The sequence below is a fragment of the Schistocerca gregaria genome, chromosome X (genome assembly GCF_023897955.1).
Source record: "Schistocerca gregaria isolate iqSchGreg1 chromosome X, iqSchGreg1.2, whole genome shotgun sequence".
Lineage (NCBI taxonomy): Eukaryota > Metazoa > Arthropoda > Insecta > Orthoptera > Acrididae > Schistocerca > Schistocerca gregaria.
Window position 1 is genome coordinate 827,805,372 of NC_064931.1, and position 15,290 is coordinate 827,820,661.

The following is a 15,290-nucleotide window of genomic DNA, read 5'->3' on the forward strand; positions in this document are numbered from 1 at the left end:
ATCTGAGGCAACGCATGATAGTTAATTTGGTAATGGAGAGAAGCGCTGGGATGGATAACCGACGCTTGACCCCAGTTAGCAGATTCCACTGTACACAGGTTACAGTTGTTATGCAGAGGTCAATAGGCTGACTCAGCATAGTCTAGCGTGAAGATCACCACAAAGTCCATCCTCGCACTAAAGACAGCAATGAAAATGACAGTACCGAGGAACTATGTGCTGTGAAGTAAAACTGAAACATGAGAGATTAATTCTGGTTTATGATGCTGTCGGAAGTCCAATGTAGCACGTCTGGAGTTCTGTTTACGAGTTGTTATTTTTGACTGAAATGAGTGCAAAGAGAAGCCCTTTTATGGGATAATTACGTTGTCTGCCGAACGTATTCCACAGCTTTGTTAACGTCGAAATGCCGGCCGGTGTGGCCGAGCGGTTCTTGGCGCGTCAGTCTGGAACCGCGCGACCACTACGGTCGCAGGTTTGAATCCTGCCTCGGGCATGGATGTGTGTGATGTCCTTAGGTTAGTTAGGTTTAAGTAGTTCTCAGTTCTAGGGGACTGATGACCTCAGATGTTAAGTCCCATAGTGCTCAGAGGCATTTTAACCATTTGAACCATTTGACGTCGAAATCTTAGGAACATTAGACCGTGTCCATTATATGCACATCATCAAAATTCGCCAAATCGCCAGTGGAAATATTGTCGCAGAAAAAACTCAGTAACACAGTTAACGTGGTGTTGTGGTTGTGGTACTAGACTGTTGCTTGGAGGGTCGTGAGTTCGAAACTCTCCTCAAATGTAGAATTCTAATTTCTATATTCAGTTCGAGTACATTCTAGAAGTATCCACATATGTCAAGGAACATTGTACAGGAATGTTCTGTAACTGTATATATACCGTATGTGTTTGGCCGGAGGCAGTTCGCTCCGCGCTCTTGTACGTGCAAGTGTTGAATAAACCTTTGTTAAGTGATGTTAGTGTTCGTCATTCATCTAACTAGACCTTCTTCTACGTGACAATATCAAACTCAACCGCTGCAGGTTTATTCGGCATAAGAAGACCGATGAGTATCTGACACTGTATCACTCATGTACGATGTTTGTGGTTGGTGCCATATAACATTTACAACATTCGCACGGAATGTTATAGACTCCTATCCTTCGTAATCCTCAAAAATGCTTTAGCTGCTGAGTGAAACGAAGATTTCACTTCTAGTTTTATAATTATTCTAGCTATTTTTACGGAAATATTCCCTATATGCAGAAAACCAGGCTAAAATCAGATATTCACTAAAATTCAGTAAATTTATACTGTTATAACTTAGTAAGACGTGGAATGTGCTACGGAAAACGATAATATGTATGCTCCGAGTTAGTCGGTACCGCTCTCCCCATATCCGGTAACAGCGAAATCAGTTTCCTTTTGCTGGGATCAAATCCATAGTGTTTAATTTGTGTCCTCTACAAACTTCGAAAGTCAGACGGGATGCTCTACTTCGGAGCTGTACTTTCAGTTCCATTCCAATCGGCATACGAAGAAGCCGATGTAAGTATTGCCGATGACACTATCATAAATTTTTTTCTGTAACAGTCCTTTTGGCCTTACTTCAGGGGAATGCTTTTGTTTTACTTTAAGTGTGACACACTTCCGGCGTGCGCCTGTTCATCGCACGGTAAATTCTCTTAGTGGCATAGATAAACAGGCTCTTCAGAAACAGTCTGAAAAGCTTGTAACGATGTTGAAGGGTAGGTTGGGCTGACAAATATATGTTGAGGTAAAAATTCGATACATTCCTCCACATCAGAATTAATTAGCATTGAAAATTCAAGTGGCCTAACAGATACAATTAGTGGCAGTTTCTCTCACGGCGGAGATGATAGCGCACGAGAATGCTCAGCCTTTGGCTGGTGTTTGATCCCTACTGCCGTCCCAAGTCAGAGTTTTGAATCGCTCTCTTTTTAGATTGTAGAAAACCAAACGAAGAACGCGTCTGGCGACAGCGTCTCTGACGGCCTGCTTGAATTTGCCCTTGCAACAGCCTGATCAGCTAATTCGGAAACGGCCCAACGTATTGATTTTTTTCTTAAAAATTACTTGTCAGCACAACCTACACTGCGATGGATAAAGTCATGGTATACCTCTCAATATCGTGTCGGGCCTCCTTTTGTTCGGCGTAGTGCAGAAACTGGACGTGGCATGGACTTCACAATTCGTAGCAAGTCATCTGCAGAAATGTTGAGCTATGCTGCCTCTGTAGCTGTCCGTAACTGCGAAAGTGTTGCTCGATTAAGTCCCATATCGGGCCAAATCATTCGCTCGAATAGTCAAAAATGTTCTTCAAACGAATCGCGAATAACTGTGGCCAAGTGACATGGCGCATTGTCGTCCATAAAAATTACATCGTTGTTTGGGAATATGAAGTCCAAGAATGGCTGCAAATGGTCTCCAAGTAACTGAACTTAGCCATTTCCAGTCAATCATTGGTTCAGATGGACCCAGTCAGTTCCATGTAAACACAGTTTACAACACTATGAAGCCACCACTAGCTTACACAGTGCCTTTTTGACAACTTGGGTCCACGGCATCGTGTGGTCTGCGCCATATTAGAACTCTACCATCAGCTCCTACCGACTGAAATCGGGACTCAGGTGACCAGGTCCCGGTTTTCCAATCGTCTAGGATCCAATCGAGATGGCCACGAGCACAGGAGAGGCACTGCAGGCCATGTCGTGCTGTTAGTAAAGGCACTCGCGTCGGTCGTTAGCTGCCGTAGCACTTTAACTCCAAATATCGCCGCAATCTCCTAACGGATACTTTCGTCGTACGTCCCATGATACTTTCTGCGGTTATTTCACGCAGGAATGTCTGTTAGCACTGAAAACTCTACGCAAACGCTGCTACTCTCGATCATTAAGTGAAGGCCGCTGGCCATGGCTCTGTCCACGGTGAGACGTAATGCCTGTAATTTGGTATTCTCGGCATACCCTTGACACTGCGGATCCCAGAATATATAGAATTCACTAATGATTTCCGAAATGGAGTGCCCCATACGTCTAGTTCCAACTACCATTCCGTGTTCAAGGTCTGTTAAGTCCCGTCGTGCAGCCGTAATCACGTACACCTTTCATGTGTATGAGCTGAGTATAACTGACATCACCTCCAATGCACTGCCCTTTTATATCCTGTGTACACGATACTAAGGCCATCTGTAAACGGCGTCTCGTTATACCATGACCTTTTTCACATCAGTGCTCGCTGCAACACTCTTAAAGCATTCCAGTCGGATTCTGGTCACCCAGTACTTGGAACAAAATCATCAAACTTAGCAAAATGTGCTGATCAGACGTCTACAACCACCATGGGACAATTTTCATGACGATCCACAAGAAAGTATCTACGGAATCTTTAAAGGCACCAATGTGTCTGGCCTAGCTACCTCAGTGCAAGACGAGGCGTTTCCGAAGGAAATATTATAGGCTCCATGCTTTTCCTAATCTATATACTCGTAAATGAGTTAGGAGACAACCTGAGGATTCATTTCAGATTGTTTATAGGTGACACTGTCATTAACCGTCTAATAAAATCATCATATGATCGAAACCAATTCCAAAACGTTTTAGACAAGACATATGTATGATGCTAAAAGTGTCAATCGACCATAAATAATGAAAATTATGATGTCATCCATATGAGTATTAAATGGAATCTGTTAAATTTCGGGTACACGATAAATCACACAAATCTAAATGCTGCCAATTCAACTCGATTCTTAGGCATTACATTTAGAACCAACTTAAATTGGAACGAACACATAGATAATTTTGAGAAGAAGACCACCCAAATACTTGTTTTATCTAAGGTGACTTAGAAGACGCAACATTTCTACTATAGAGACTGCGTAAACAACGCTTGTCCGTCCTCTGCCAGAATACTGCTTTCCAGTATGGGATCCTTAGCTGTTAGGATAGATGGGGGATATCGAAAAAGTTCAAATAAGGGCAACTCGTTTCGTATTACCGCGAAACAGCGAAGAAGTGTGATGTATATGCTATGATGCTTTGGGTGGCAGTCACTGAAACAGGGGCATTTTCGTTGCGTCGAGATGTTATCAAGTAATATCGAACTCCAACTTTCTCCTCGCAATACGAAAATATTTTTTTTGGTGACACTCTAAATAGGGAGAAATGATCATGGTAATAAAATAAGAGGAATCAAATCTGACACGGAAAGATTTGTGTGTATGCTTTTCGCGCGTGCTGTTCGGGAGTGGAACAATAGAGATATAGCGTGAAAGTGGCTTGATGAACACTCTATCATTAACTTCAGTGTGAATTGCAGAGTGGTCTTGTAGATGTAGACGTGCATGTAGAAAGCTTTGGAAGCAATTTCGATACCTCTCGGTACATAACCAGTAAATTGCCTGGCTTTACGTACAGACTTACTCAGCGATATGACAGATCTGTTTACCATAGCCTAGAAAGACAAGAAGAATATCTGCACAGTGGCTAACAGAGGAACTAAAATGACTCATGAATCGCAGATGGCATCTGATCTAAATGTTCCTGTATAGGAGCTGTAGCAGTATTTCGCTTTACCGACAGTCGGCATTGAAATGAAAACAACAGCAAAGCTTGATGAAAGTTCACAAGTGACGGTATCTAGGGAAGATTCTGTGTAAAGTATGTTAATGACAGTACTGTCAAAAATTCCAACACTCGTATGGGATCAGCTTTGTGGACATGATGGAATCATGGTGCAAATGATCGAGCTATCACCCATGAGAACAGTCAATTTAACAAGTCGCTCAGAGACCTTGGAAAAAGGTCGCGGCCTTGAATAAAGGAGACTTTTCAAACCATTTCCCAAGCAAGATACTGCTAAAGCATCCTCTGACTACCGATACATTTGCGCGTGCTGTCCAATCCAAAGCCTTGGAATATGTAGTCCACGACCAGTTTACGGACTACATGATGACGAATAACCTAATGTGATGGTTCCAGAGCGTACGTCTGCCACGGCAACTTTGGGTGTTGCCACGGCATCTGAAGCTACAGCCTCCTGACTAGAGCAGAGAGAAAAACTTTGCATGCCAGTCTCTTGGTGAGGAGAATAAAGCTCCGACCCCGAGTCACTGCTCCATTGCGGCTCCGCACCAGCTCGCCCCGGTGTCTCATTCACTCGGCTGGTAGTGCTCACTGAGATTTACAGGATCAGATAAAGCCTAATTATCAGTCCGTACAGTATTTACGCCTTCATCTTCATACTGCACCCAGATTAGATATTAAAATCTATACAACAAAATTTGCACCAATATTCTTACTACTTAAACATTCTTGTAATTGCAGCAGTGTAGATGTACTAACAGCTACAATTACTGGTCTAATGTATGAGAAGCATGCACTTCTTGTGATACTAACACAGTTTCAAAGAGAAAACAAAATTACGCGTTTCGGTGCTACACTACCCTACGCGTATTTTCTTTATAATGCGTGGACTGTGTTGCTGACACGGTGATGATCAACGTAACGGCGAACGTGACCAAACGTGGCAACGTGGTTCAGATCGCTCTCACAAAGCTCAGGCTTTATTCGACGTAAATCAGCTTTCGAGGCGCGGAATTATTACGTTGTGTATGAATAAAACCGTGAAATTCCACCTGGATTACGGGAAATCGAACCTGCCCGCGCGTGAAGCAACAGAACAATGCTTCCTCCCGTACATTACGTACAAGATGCATGTATACCGTCTTGAATGAACTTAATCAATTTAAAAAATAACGAATATGGCCAATCGAGAGATTTATTTGCTCGATGACCATATCCGATGAGGTCTCCGGTGAACTTTTCTTTCTTTTTCCGACTGCATAACAAAAATAATATAAAATAGGTGCAAATACCTGTTGCGGTGATTAATCGCCATCGATAAATCTATTTTAGAGTTCAAAACTTAAAAAAAGGATATTGGGATAGAGTTCAGATCTGAGGCTGTGGATTAATCACCGAAGCCAGCAACTGTATGAAATTACTTGTAATCAAGACAAAAAAAATATGAAACTCTAGTGATCGCTGCATTCTCCGGACAACAGCCCCTTGCATCTAACGATGTGAAAAAACCCTTAAATTCTGCTCACGCAAAATTAAACAAGACCCACTTGGCTATATTTGGTGTGTATCATGCATCTCCTCTTGACAGAACTTCCTAACCACAAAATACATTAATCAGCAAGTTTCATTGCACTCCAGAAACAGACTTAATAGCATGAAAAACCTGGAAAATACAGTCACAATGTACCCTTTACTCATAAATATCTCTCTTGATTGGACATTCATGCGTAAAGTGCCAAACATGACCACGGACTCGCTTTCATGCTACGTCTCCAATAGACAGCGTTCCGTAATAACTTAATAATATTTTTATCCTGCTATTATGTTTATTTTATCCTTAAAAGAGTTAAACTACAAAAAACATCCATTATCAATAAAAAGTATCAAATCTTTTGTTCGGTTACTAACCTGATGGCAATTATTGAGCGAACCGTGCTGTCACTGGAATGTGCGTAAACTACAGTATCTGTCTACGATTTATAGTGACGTGTAAGCCTAAGGTACCAGCGTGATTCCAACAATTGGTTTCCAGTCCAAGCTTAGGACGCAGAAAAAAAATTGTTGTAGAAACGAAGTGTGAGTAATAAACACAACGGTAGATCCGAAGCACTTTTCATTTTTATGTTTTGCTCAGCATCAATATAGTCACTCCGCGGCTGTAATGCTAGATCCTACCAAAGGTCCACAACACTAACTGATCCGCGTTACTGTGCCAGAAATAGTTGCGTTCTGGAATGGCGTAATGTTTCTTTGTGTTCGTGGAGCCGACCACATTTCTACTGTCGGAGTTGGGTTCGCTGCGACGGTAGTTTTACTCTCGATCTCGGCACCATTATCCGTCAGAATTGATGGGGCGGATTTTCTCCCTCCATTGATTGCTTTGAAGTAGGACCCGAAATTTCCAGAGGGTTTCTTTTATGTTCTGTGAAAAGATATTGCCATTAAATTCATTGAAAGGCTCTCGCATTGGATCACGTGCAGCTCTACACTCGTTTTGTTGTGCCTGCGTAGATCGATTTATGCTAACGTCTTTTTGTTCCGATTTTAATCTCGCCCTCTCTCAAGGGATACACATGTCGTAAACATATGCAAAAGCGTGTCAACTTACGCTTCATTTCATCTATCTGTACAATTTCATTTATAAATTTCTCAGTAGGCGCTCGAGCTCTCTGTACACCAGATTCATTTTACATGAAAGTTAGAGAGGTAACACTTTTTCATTTCCAATTTTTAATAGATACTGCACATTTATAATGTCCTTTTCGTTATTTGTAAGAAGACTGCAATAGATATCGTCAAATATATTTCACGACACATACTTTTTCGTAATTGTGAAATAGAGAATGTTCATTCTCTCGCCTTCGTGGGCCACCTCAGAGTTATGATTAATAGCGTAAAATGACTCTCGTTGCGTTGTTTCTGGTGTTATGATGATACTATCGTACACGGGCAGAGAGCTTGCAGAGATGACATCTGACGGATGTAAGGCACTTTGGATAATGAATCAGTTCCAATGCAATGATACTATAGGTAGTAAATTACAGTTTGTTTGAAAGATAAGCATTCATTTTCACACAATCTGACAGTGCCTTTGCAAAAATATTTCTGTCATTTTTCTGTTACTTTTAATCAATTCCATGCTGGTACTTCTAAACAGGTAAACGGTTAACTATAACCTTATAACTGAACTAGGGACAGGGCTCTTCCTGTGAGTGCTCAGTTTTCATTCATTTTCTTCTTACGCTCCCTAAGATTGTGCCATTTATCAGTCCTTAATGAAAAATACTATCTGCACACATCGGAAGGAGTAATTAGTTACTGACACAATTGACTTTATATGCGTTATATTTCAGTTTTCTTGTGGTAGATAACTTTACGAGGTAGTACTGAAAAGTAATGCATCCGAAATTTTTTATGTAAAACCTCTTAAAATCTTGTTAAATAAAATAAACACTATCAATATTCTCCATCTCTATTCTTCATGTCGACATATTTGCATCCCTCTGCCGCTCGATAGTTCCAAACTGCAGCGTATAATATGGCAGGGTGCAACTTAAGTATGACGGTGAGTGAGAAACAGCGTTCCGAAATCGGATTTTGAATGCAAACAGTTCGTCCACACATGGGGCACCCTCTTCTTTGGTGTGAAAATGCCAGACCGCACCCGAGCCCTGTGATATATGCAAAAAACCAACACCCAGGTTTCACAGTCATCGGTCATCCTCCATACCGTCCCGTCTTCGTTGTATCTGATTTTCATCTGTTCCCGAAACTTAAAGAACACCTTCGAAAACTTCGCTTTGATAGTGATGAAGCGGTACAGGGTGAAGTCAAGTTGTGGCTCAGTCAACAAAGTCAAACAGTCTATAGTGGCGGTATCAGCAATCTGGTCTCTAGCTGGGAGAAGTATTTTCGTCGCCAGTGACTATGGTAGGAAACAAATATACAAACACGAAGAATAAAGACGTAGAATGTTAATAAGGTTTGATTTATTAAAATGTTTTAAAAGTTTTCATACATAAAATACGGAGGCATTACTTTTCAGCACGTCCTCGTAATTCTTAGTCATGATTTTTACCATGAAAGCATTATGAACTTAGTTTTTAGAAGTGATTAATGCTTGCATTCACTTATAGACGCCTCCAGTACTGAGTTAAATTCTTTTCAGCTTACGTGCCTCTGTTGTAGTGACCCTTAACGTAACGAGCGGAGCTCGTGAGGCGACGTACCGCAACTCTGATTTACGTTCCCATGTTTTATCCGCAACACATCGACCAAATTTTTCAGTAAGGCCACGATCGGTTTCCTCCTACTTACCTGTCGGGCTAAACCAAACTCCCTGTTTTAATGATTTCTTTCGTCACTATTGATTTCGTCGCCGAGTGTAGTTAAATCCTATCCTTCCTTCCTTTTCTTCCTTAATCACCTCGAGATTACCCAAAAATTAAAGTCAGTGTCACCGTTGGTTGCGTTTTTTTTTATCTTTACTCTTGCATTCGCAAGTATCACAAGCCTCGAAAAACTATTTCTCCTTAATTTTCTGTTTCTTGCGAGTGTTTTAAGTCGATTTTCTGAAAATACTTTAACAATCTCCTCTAAACTCTTCCGAATATGTTCTGTCAAAGCTTTCCGTTTATGACCGGATATTCACTTTCACTAGTAATTTGGCTTTGATGTTTCTTGGAATTTGAGGTGAGACATCGTTTGTAATTTGTAGAATAATGTTTCTTAGTATCTGATCAGAAGTAGTACAGAAGCACTAAGCCGTCCAAATACTTCTATTTTCGCTACGTAATAGTTATCCAAATGTTGATGTGACTCTTTGATGTTTATACTATGTATGGCGCGAAACCACACTACGTGAATTCACAGGGGAATGATATAAAGATACCAGAATGAGATTTTCACTCTGCAGCGGAGTGTGCGCTGATATGAAACTTCCTGACAGATTAAAACTGTGTACCGGACCGAGACTCTAACTCGGGATCTTTGCCTTTCGCGGGCAAATGCTCTACCAACTGTGCTACCCAAGCACGACTCACGCCCCCTCCTCACAGCTTTACTTCCGCCGTAATCTCGTCTCCTACCTTTGGAAGGTACGATACGAGGTAACGGCGGAAGTAAAACTGTGAGGACGGGGCGTGAGTCGTGCTTGGGTAGCTCAGTTGGTAGAGCACTTGCCCGCGAAAGGCAAAGATCCCGAGTTCGAGTCTCGGCCCGGCACACAGTTTTAAGCTGCCAGGAAGTTTCAATATAGAGATATATTATCATGCTCAGAAGTGTCCATACGAACTGCATTGTGTTCTGCCTGATTTGTATGCAACACACATAACCTAACTACCCTCTGCTCTCTTTTCGGGGCAGTTGTTTAAGTACACAAAATAGTTACTTCAAAAGACCACAAAACTATCAGCTCTGTATCAATATCAGTTCAGATGCAACTTAATATCCCAGTAATGCAATTATCATAATACACGTTATTACATATGACACAGCACTTATCGCTTACAAACTTAAATTTATTACAATAAATGACATATAAAAATGCCTGGTTGACAGGTCGTATGAAGGGTGACAGTGAGGTTGGTATCTCACCGCTGTCCAGAGCGTCTCAGGACATGTCTTCGGCCTGGAATCCCACTGACTGGAGTATAATTTTCTTCAGTGAAGAATCCGGTTCGAACTGAGCCCGATGATTAGCCCCGGACAGCGGTGGGATACCAACCTTACTGTCGACCCTACAGCCATGTGTGATGGTCTGGAGTGCCTTTCCTTTTCTAGAAAGATCATTTGGTTGTCATCCGTGGCATCCTTACAGCACAGCGTTAAGTCAGCGATAATTTACGCCCTGTTCTCTTGTCCTTCGTGGCAATCCATCCTTGGGTTATATTTCAGCAAGATAATTCCCGCCCTCGGGAAGACATCCAACAAGTCTATCAATGAATGCCATGAGGAATAACTGCTTTCATAAGGACCAGAATAAAGAGCTCGAATAAAGCATCCAGTTGTTCTGAAATTATAATCATTTGTTTGCACACGTACATCACGTCTAGGATAATTCGTTCGTGGTGTAACGCTTTGTTTTATTTCTTTTCTCTTTGTGTCTACATACACCAACACAGAATCTTAACTGTAAATCAAAAGTTCCTGCAGAAATTTCCGCATCATGCTGTACTGCCAGTTCGTGATGCTGCCTAGTGTGTGATTTTATTTCAGCGACAACAAAATGAGGTCAAAAGCATGCACTGGCATCGATATGGACGAACAAGGAACGAATGTTTTAAAAGGGCGTTACCCAACTTGCAGATAATCAGAATTCTACTTAACGACAAAATCATGAAGCACTGGTCTCCCTTGAAATGAGTCTAGCTTCGTATGCTTAAGTTCTGGGTTCGATTCGTACGTCAGGCAGCCATTTTTAACAAGCGCAGACAGACCCACTTCACCTCTGTTGCTAGCGAATAATGTAGGACTGCACCGCCGTTCGAAATTCATATGAAACGTAATGTCCTTCCCTAGATGAGAGTCAGTGTAGATTGTGCCATGGCGGAGGCGAAAGCAGCGTCAAGGTGAAATTATGTCACCTGTAAACTGTTTTACATGGTAAATATTGTTTTGTTAATGAGCCAATTGCCACGTAAGGTAACAAGTCGCTTATCCCTTATTTTAAGTTGAGACATTGAAATTATTGGTGCTGTACTGGGATTTGAACTCTGATCTCTACTTTCGCTGGGTTTGACCTGTCTGAAACGATATAAGTCCATCGTACCATAGTTTCTCTAACATTCCAAACTCCTCAAGGTCTTCACGAAGGCTGTGTGTCTGAGTTCGAATCCTGGTTGGGCACAAAAGTTTTCATCTTCTAGTATCAAGTTGTGGCACATGCACACCAAACTGCAGGCGAAAAAATTTTAATCTCTCTCCGTACCTAGTCATTGGAACGATTGGTGCTGATTTCGACTCCCAGTTAGACATGCAACTTCGCGTCATATCATTTCAGGTTCAAACATGCTACGCCTACTGCTGGTGAAAAAGACTTCGTGCGCATCCAACAACCGCGGTATTATTAATTAAATAACTCGATATTTAATCTCTGTTCGTGTCTAGAAAACAAGAGGATGGATTCTGGTTTCGAACCGCGATAAGTTTTTCGTCTCGCTATTGTAGTTTCAATTATCTCGTTGCTGGTGCAAAATGAAGATATCTTAAACTAGACTGTGCTTAGTTAACAATCCGATTAGGTTTTGGGTTTTACTCCTATACACAAAACTTTATGACACGTCATTTCAAGTTTAAACAAGCTCCCGCTTTTATACTTTAGTTTGAAGCCATATTTTCGATCTTTCGTGGTTACTTAACAGGGGGAATAGTGGATGTATTGGAGTCCTGGGTCTTATTCCAGTACAAAATTTTCGTCATTTTATTTGAAGCTGAAGCTTGCTTTTTGAAATGTCTTTTTTGTAATAGTTTACAAGTTTTAAAGTTCGTGTCATCCCTAGTAACATGTTTTCTCATTTTTACATTGCCGTGGTATTAATTTGCGTTTAGACTGTTAGCTAGGCAAAGCAGTTATCTCCAGTGGTCTTTTATAGTAACCATTTCTTATAGGCCAGCGACTGTACCGAAAGAAGTGAGGAGGACTTGAAAGACAGTTACATTATACTGCATATAAATCAGGCGGAAAGTAATGCAGGTCTTTCGGGTCCTATCGGGCGTGACAGTACATTTGGGTCTACACCTACATGAACAACTATACAATCTACCATATCATGTATTGTTTTGCCAGGCAACACAGTATCCTAATACTGCTACACTTCCCTGAACACTGGTGTGAGGGCTTGTCGTCTGCAGACTCCAGGTTGTAGTGTACGTACGAGAAGATCATAGGGATAAAGGTAGATCGTAAAAGGTACAAATCGATTGTAAAAGTGATCCTTGGCACGAATGTGGAGTATGTGTTTGCATTAGCGATAGAACTATTCAAACCCACGAATATTTTGGCCTGGTAACATTATGTACTACTTTGCTGCACCTGAGGCAACTACGCAGGATACAGTATCTCCAAGAGTAGTTGGAAATTAGAATCGAAATAGATTGTGGGACCGATTAGCGAAATTTGTAATTATGCGACTAGGAGTACGCTTGTGAGTTTCAACACGGTGATTAAATTAATGACTACAGCACTCTGTTTTTGTTTCTAAAGTAAATTTTCAACTATTTCTGGAACATTGAGAGTGATAATTAGAGACGCAGAAGCATTAAGTTGAATTTAAAACTGTCTTACTAAATAAATAGTTTTCCGTTGCTTGTTGTACTACCCGTTTATAATCAGGTACTGACGAGTGCTGCAATTTGTATGTGTAATACTCTTACTTGTGTAACTACAGTGACGTAACGTGAACAACATTGCATTTCTTTTACTTGGTACGTACTTGTCGCTTCACAAAGACGCGAGCGTGGCGTTACTGTCGCACGACGATGCAGGGGACGTGTTACTCTCGGCCATTTGCAGAACTGTCTCACAGCAGTGTAATGTGCCCCAGTGCCCCCCGCTGGACTCATCCATCACCGAAGTGATTACTGTGTGGCTGAGAGACAAACAGGGAGACACTAAAGTCAAAAATGCACGTATCGTGTGATAATACTGGCTTTACGTACTACAAGTTATTCCGGTAATAGTCTGCAGTTAAATTCATTGACGTACCAAGGCGAATCTGGACAATAATCTCCACATTATACACAGACGTCGGTTTCTTTTAACTTACTGAGCTCATTTGTTCTCAATCATTTTCTCCAACAATGGTTTTGACGTCTGTGGCTATCACTGTCATCATCCTAGCCCTAGAACGAATCAAACAGTGGAAGCTTAATACACAGCCTCACATTTGTACGGCAGCATAAAATTTCTGATTTTTAAGTCTCTACTCTAGAAGTACCAGAAGTTTCGAAAAATGAACATTACATTAAAAGGTAATTTATGTTCTCGATATTTGTTCCCTGTCCCAGATCCTTGAGATGCGAAGAAAGTTTACATATTTGGTCGTGAATGGTATTACTTTTTCTTATTCAGCCAGCCGTGGTGGTCTCGCGGTTAAGGCGCTCAGTCCGGAACCGCGCGACTGCTACGGTCGCAGATTCTAATCCTGCCTCGGGCATGGACGTGTGTTATGTCCTTAGGTTGGTTAGGTTTAAGTAGTTCTAAGTTCTAGGGGACTGATGACCTGAGATGTTAAGTCCCATAGTGCTCAGAGCCATTTGAACCATTCTTTTTTCTCTTATTCAGTTCCTTCATGTACATCATTTGATAACGTAATATAAAGTAAGGAGAAATTCTGACTCAATATGATCCGTAAGAGCACATGAGTACAGCTTGTTTTGGTATCCTTGAGGCTATAATAACAGTAATGCGTGTAGTTCACAACACGGTAAGTTTCTCTCTTTACATTCTAGAGATCGAAGCAAGACAGACCTTACATGTAAAGCGCTGTCCCTATGATTGTGTTTTTCTTGCCGGTACTTCCACGGTGTGGAAAACCCTGGGAGATTTAGAACTCCACAATCTCGTGCTTGAGTAAGATGTTGGAGGAGACAGAAAGGTTCGTCATGTCGGTTTCATTAACGGGCTTAAAGCAGCGTAGCTGTGACTCTGTTATGTGGCATACACAGCGTATGTTTCAGACTGACGTGCAGCTGTAAAAGAACGATGCAGAATGTATTATCTTTCTACAGATTGATATTAAGAAATACACTGCTAAGAATTGAGGATAAGGAGGAATAATGAAATGGTCCTACTTTTTACATTAAAGGCTTGTCATGAACCCTTCAGAGTACGAATTTTGATGTCTAGGAAGAGGTAGAGATGTGGGACGCGCGTACGTGAGGTGCAATACGTCAGCCAGAGATAGAGAGAAGTTCCTTCGTCTCACAACGCTGTAGATGATGATATGGCGTAAAGGAAGTAAAATTATCCGCTACTGCCCATGATTCGCTTATTTTCGATAATGGTGTATGGAATCCATCATTAAACAAGCATTCATTGCATCGATGTTACCAGAGTGTTCTACATATCTCAGCCACAAAATTCTTTTACACCTGTTGACTAATAGTCTTTCAGTTCCCCAATATTATTTTAATCCTCTTTTCACAAGCTCTTGTTACATGTGTTTCCATTCGATAGTGGTCTATGCGTTGACGCCGCATAACGATGCAGTCTTTATTGTTAGATGTATTAGACATTTGGCGGTGATATGTGCGCACAAGTGTTTGAGATACCATTATATTTCCTCACACTTACGAATAATTAAAATACGCAGCATAGATTTCGGTTTTGCAGGCGCTACTGATGCTTTGACCGCTCAAATTATAGTGTAAACTTTCAAATCCAAGAAGACTGAACATTAATATACACAACACATTATTTACTATGTACATTACGAAGCAATCACAAAGGAAACATAATAGTGGTGAATTTGTTACAGTATTAATAATAACAATGATCCATGTGTCTGGCGATTCGACGTTGAAGGTTAACATGGTAACGAGACAAGAAATTTACACCAAATTTTGTCTATAAGTTGAAGTACTTTTGAAAAAGAAGATAGACGGTGCTTTGTAATGTCGCATCAACGACTAGGCTGTAAAAAGCGGCACCAAAATCCATAAACATAGGAAAGGATGCGGGTCGTATCCG